This window comes from Gorilla gorilla, chromosome 8 (genome assembly GCF_029281585.2).
Source record: "Gorilla gorilla gorilla isolate KB3781 chromosome 8, NHGRI_mGorGor1-v2.1_pri, whole genome shotgun sequence".
NCBI classification, from domain to species: Eukaryota; Metazoa; Chordata; class Mammalia; order Primates; family Hominidae; genus Gorilla; species Gorilla gorilla.
Window position 1 is genome coordinate 50592573 of NC_073232.2, and position 5512 is coordinate 50598084.

Below are 5512 nucleotides of genomic sequence, written 5' to 3' on the forward strand. Positions count from 1 at the left end.
CAAGTAACTGTAATCAGTTTGATATGTGTCCTTCTATTTTTTTCCAATGAAGACAAGCACACACAAGACACAAATACATTTGTCTATTAATTTTCATACAAACAGAACATAAATTATATATATTATCTTAAACTTTTGAACATTTTAATTAAATTACTAGGAAGAGGTTTTATTTGTAGTTGAGTATAAGTCAGTACTAAACATTATCCAATTATTTTTGCAATAAAAATATGGGCAAGAAAGATGAGGGATAGAACGAGATTGAGAAAAAAGGAAATAGAAAAGGGAAAATGTAGACACTATTGAAAAATAAAATTGCCTGAAATTATGTCGTTGGATGAGTGAGAAAAAAATCATCTAGAATAAATACCAAGTTTCTCATTTGGGTAGCTGGATAGATAGTTACATGTGTATGAGAAAATTGGATGGTTTTGTTGAGGAAAATAATTTATATTTTCCCCATATTGGATTTTATATGCTTTTGTCATATGCAGGTGGAGGCAGTCTGAGAAATAAGAGAGACCTATGGACTATTGTTATAGCTATAAAATTCAGAAATCCTTTTGTCCACTGCACAATGTTTTTGTGAGGGTCTTTGTAAAATGCTTTAAATTTTTGCTACCCGGTGTTGATAGTATTCTTCTGATCAAATTAACTAATGGTCTTTCTTAAAAGATAAGTAAGTTTAGTTTTACATTATAGGTATAGCAAACAGGTTAAACATCAAGAGCCATGCTTTTGAAAGTTCAAAAATTAGGCATGTGATTTTAATGTATTTTTACAATACTTTTATTTAGATTATTTCATCATGTTATAAATACTTGAAATAATTTGCAGTAAAATATGTTACCTTTGAATAGCGGGGACAAAATCCAGAGACTCAAAATATCAATCAACCTGTTGATGCCCCAGTTTTCTGAATTTTACTATTAACACCAACCTCATTCCAGCAAAACCAAGCTATATACACATACACATACATTTGCACACATGCATGCATACATACATACATGCACACACATACACACATAGTCCTTGAGTATTTTTTATTGTTTCTCTATATAACTATTTGTTTATTCAAAAACATTTATTGTCATCTGCAGGAACTGATATCTACTATATACAGTAATTGCCCTGCAATGATAGTTTAGAATCACCAGTGAACAGAGCAGAAATGATTGTTGTGGACCAGGCAATGTGTGGCAACTACTCATTCCATTGATTTTCATTTAAGCCTTTGCTTGTCTTAGCAAAAATATTATTTAATCTATTTCATGTGTGAATAATCTAATTTAACATCAATATTCTCAATAAATCTTTGATTCAGACTGGTGTTCTTATATTACAGAAGAGCTTTCTGCGAACCTGAAAACAAAGAAATCCGCAGAAAATAATAAACTTACGTATTTACTGTGCTACGTGCTTAAAGACTATTAGGCACTGGACTAAGCATGGAATTTCTCACAACTCTATGGTGTAGGCATCTTTAATTATCTTAATTGTGATGGAAATTTGGTTCAGAAAGTTAGGTAAATTAACTAATATCACACATATTGTATAAGTGGTGTGGTTGGGTGATACAACTCTAAGCAGTGTTCTCTTATTGACTATGCATACTGCCTCTGTATGTAAGTTTTGTGGAAGAAAACCTTAAAACCTTTTTATTGCTTTCTGTTCAGAGCAATATAGCTCTTTTTTCATGACTACACAAGGAAGGAGAGAAAAAATATGAGTAGAATCAGTGAGAAATGTATAAACAAATTGAGATGATTTGCAGGAAAATTTAATTAGTCACTTTAATTTAAAATAAAAATTTTGAATAATTTGTATTTTTAAAAATAATTGGTTTGTGAGATTAAGCCTTCATGTTTTTCAATCTTTTTCATTCTATCAATTGTCAAGGTTCACTTAGGTGATGATAAGAAGTGCTGAAGTGGCTGAGACAGTAAATCAGCATTGCATCATGTACTGTATATTTCAAGGTGATGAACTACAGGCTGAGCAATCATGCTGATCACTGGATATCACCACTGATTGGCTAGGGTCGGTCCAAAGTCATCCAAGTATCTTTGCACATTAATCAGTGTATATCTCATAGGTTTAGAGATGAAAAGAATGCCACCGATAATGAATAACCATCTTATGTATTGACTACTTAAATTTATCAGTAGAAAAAATAAAATAAAATAAATATCTGAGAAAATTACTGCAATATACCATTCTTAATTGTCTTCTGTTTAGTCCAGAGTTTTATCCCTGGAAAATTTTAAAGGCATATATTACAGGAGAAGAGAATATAAATTATATTCTAAAATGTTTAACCCCTATTTAATTTTTCAATTTAAAAATTCAGATATTATTCACACAAGTGAAATGCACAGATTGTAATTGAAATGTTCAATAAGTTTTAACATATATATGTATATATAAGGTATTAATATAACCACAATCAGAGTCAACATATGGGATATTTCCATTACCCCACAAAATTTCCTGGTGCCCTTTTGTAGTCAATCCACGCTTCCTTCCTATTCTTCTCCATCTCCACTACGAACCCTGGTCCCAGGCAACCACTGTTCTAATTTTTTATCAGTTAAATTAGTAATGCCTGCTGCCATAACTGAATAATTTAATTTTCATTGTTTTGTGTCTGGCATTATTTACCCAGTATGATGTTTTGAAGATTAATCCATGTTTCAAGCCTCAGTAGTTTGTTCCTTTTTATTGTTGAATATTTTTTCATTCTATTAATATACCACAATTTGTGCTTGATCCTGTCAGTGACCATCTGGATTTTCAGTTTAAGTTTACCATGAATATGTCCACTGAGATCTTTCTTGTAAAACTAGTATTGTATATATAAATTTTTATTTATTTTGCTTAAATATCTAGAAGTGGAATTACTGGGTCATATGGTTAATGTATGTGTAAATTAAGAAACTTCAATATAAGATCATCCCCAAAATACATAATCATCCGATTCTCCAAGGTCTAAATGGAAGAAAAAATGTTAAAGGCAGCTAGAAAGACAGGTCAGGTCACTTAGAAAAGGAAGCCCATCAAACTAACAGCAAACTCCCAGCAGAAATTCTACAAGCCAGAAGAGATTGGGGGCCAATATTCAACATTTTTAAAGAAAAGAAATTCCAACCCAGACTTTAATATCCACCCAAACTAAGCTTCATAAGCAAGGAAGATATAAGATCCTTTTTAGATAAGCAAATGCTGAGGGAATTCATTACCACCAGATGTGCCTTACAAGAGCTCCTGAAGGAAGCACTAAATAGGAAAAGAGAAGACTGCTACAAGGCACGAAAAAAACACACTGAAGTACACAGACCTATGATACTACAAAGCAACCACTGAAACTAGTCTGCAAAATAATCAGGTAACACCATTAAGAAAGGATAAAATCCACATATGTCAATACTTAACCTTAAATGTAAATGGGCTAAATGCCCCCAATTAAAAGGCACAGAATGGCAAGCTGGATAAAGAACAAGACCCATTGGTATCTTTCATACAATGACACACATAGGCTTAAAATAAAGGAATAGAGAAAACTTTACCAAGCAAATGGAAGACAGGAAAAATCAGAGGTTACAATCCTAGTTTCAGATGAAACAAACTTTAAGCCAACAAAGATAAGAAAAGACAAAGAAGGGCATTACATAATTGTAAAGGGTTCAATTCAACATGAAGATCTAACTATACTAAATGTACATGCACCCAACACAGGAGCACCCAGATTCATGAAGCAAGTTCTTAGAGATTTTCAAAAAGACTTAGACTCCCACACAATGATAGTGGGAGATTTTAACATTCCATTTACCATATTAGACAGATCATCAAGACAGAAAACCAGCAAAGATATTGAGTAGCTGAATGCAGCATTTGATCAAATGAACCTGATAGACAGCTATAAACTCTCCACCCAAAAAACCAAAATATACTATCTTCTTATCAGCACACGCACTTACTCTAAAATTAGTCTCATAATTGGTAGTAAAACACTCCTCAGCAAATGCAAAATATCTGAAACCGTAACAAACAATCTCTTGGACCACAGTGCAATCAAATTAGAAATCAAATCTAATACATTATTTCAAAACCATATAATTACATGAAAATTGAATAACCTGCTCCTGAATGACTTTTTGGTAATAATAAAATTAAAGCAGAAATCAAGAAGTTCTTTGAAACTAATGAGAACAATGATACAATGTACCAGAATCTCTGGGACACAGCTAAGACGGTGTTAAGAGGGAAATTTATAGCACTAAACGCCCACATCAAAAAGCTGGAAAAATCTCATTAGCAACCTAATATCACAACTAAAAGAACGAGAGAACCAAAAGCAACCAAACGCCAAAGCTAGCAGAAGACAAGAAATAACCAAGATAAGAGCTGAACTGAAGGAGATAGAGACATGAAAAACCCTTCAAAACATCAACAAATCTAGAGCTGTTATTCTTTTTTCTCACAAAAATTAATAAGAGATAGACTAATAACACTAGCTAGACTAATAAAAAAGAAAGGAGGAGCAATCAAGATGTGTGGCTTCACTGAGGACCACACTGCAGAGTTTAAGGAGGTCTTCCAGCTGTTTGACTGAACAGGTGATGGCAAGATCCTGTACAGCCAGCGTGGGGACATGATGAGGGCCCTGGGCCAGAAATTCACCAACACCGAGGTGCCCAAAGTCCTGGGGAACTCCAAGATGAAATGAATGTGAATGTACTGAACTTTGAGCACTTTCTGCCCATGCTGCAGGTGGTGGTGGCCAAAAACAAGGACCAGGGCACCTATGAGGATTATGTCAAAGGACTTAGGTGTTTGACAAGGAAGGAAATGGCACGGTCATGAGTGCTGAAATCTGGCATATTCTTGTCACACTGGGTGAGAAAATGACAGAGGAAGAAGTAGAGATGCTCGGGGCAGGGCACGAGGACAACATTGGTTGTATTAACTAGGAAGAGCTCATGTGCATGGTGCCAAATGGCTGAGGACCTTCCCAGTCTCCCCAGAGCCCATGCTTTTCCCTATGTTGGATTTTTTATCTGTCCTGAAGTCTCCCTAGACTCTCTTGTCATAGCACCTTTCCCATCTTGTCTCTCTTGGATGAGTTTTGCCGTCGGCATTCACCAAATAAACTTGCTGTCTGTGCCCCCCCATCTAAGAAAGAGAAAAGATTCAAACACAATCAGAAATGACAAGGGGGATATTACCACTGACTCCCCCAGAAATGCAAACAGTTATCAGAGAATATTATGAGCACCTCTATGCACAGAAACTAGAAAATCTAGAAAAAATGAAGAAATTCCTGGACATGTACACCCTTCCAAGACAGAATTAGGAAGAAATTGAATCCCTGAACAGACCAACACAAGCTCTGAAATATAGTTAGTAATAAAAAACTTATGAACCTCCAAAAGCCCAGGACCAGAAGGATTCACAGCTGAGTTCTACCTGATGTACAAAGAAGAACTGATACCACTCCTCCTAGAATTAC

The 5512-nt window shown here is 34.6% G+C and overlaps 1 pseudogene; it reads left to right on the forward strand.

The window, feature by feature from the left end:
* The first annotated feature begins 4552 nt into the window (after positions 1-4552).
* Positions 4553-4973, forward strand: LOC101143279 (myosin light polypeptide 6-like; annotated as a pseudogene).
* Positions 4974-5512: the final 539 nt, after the last annotated feature.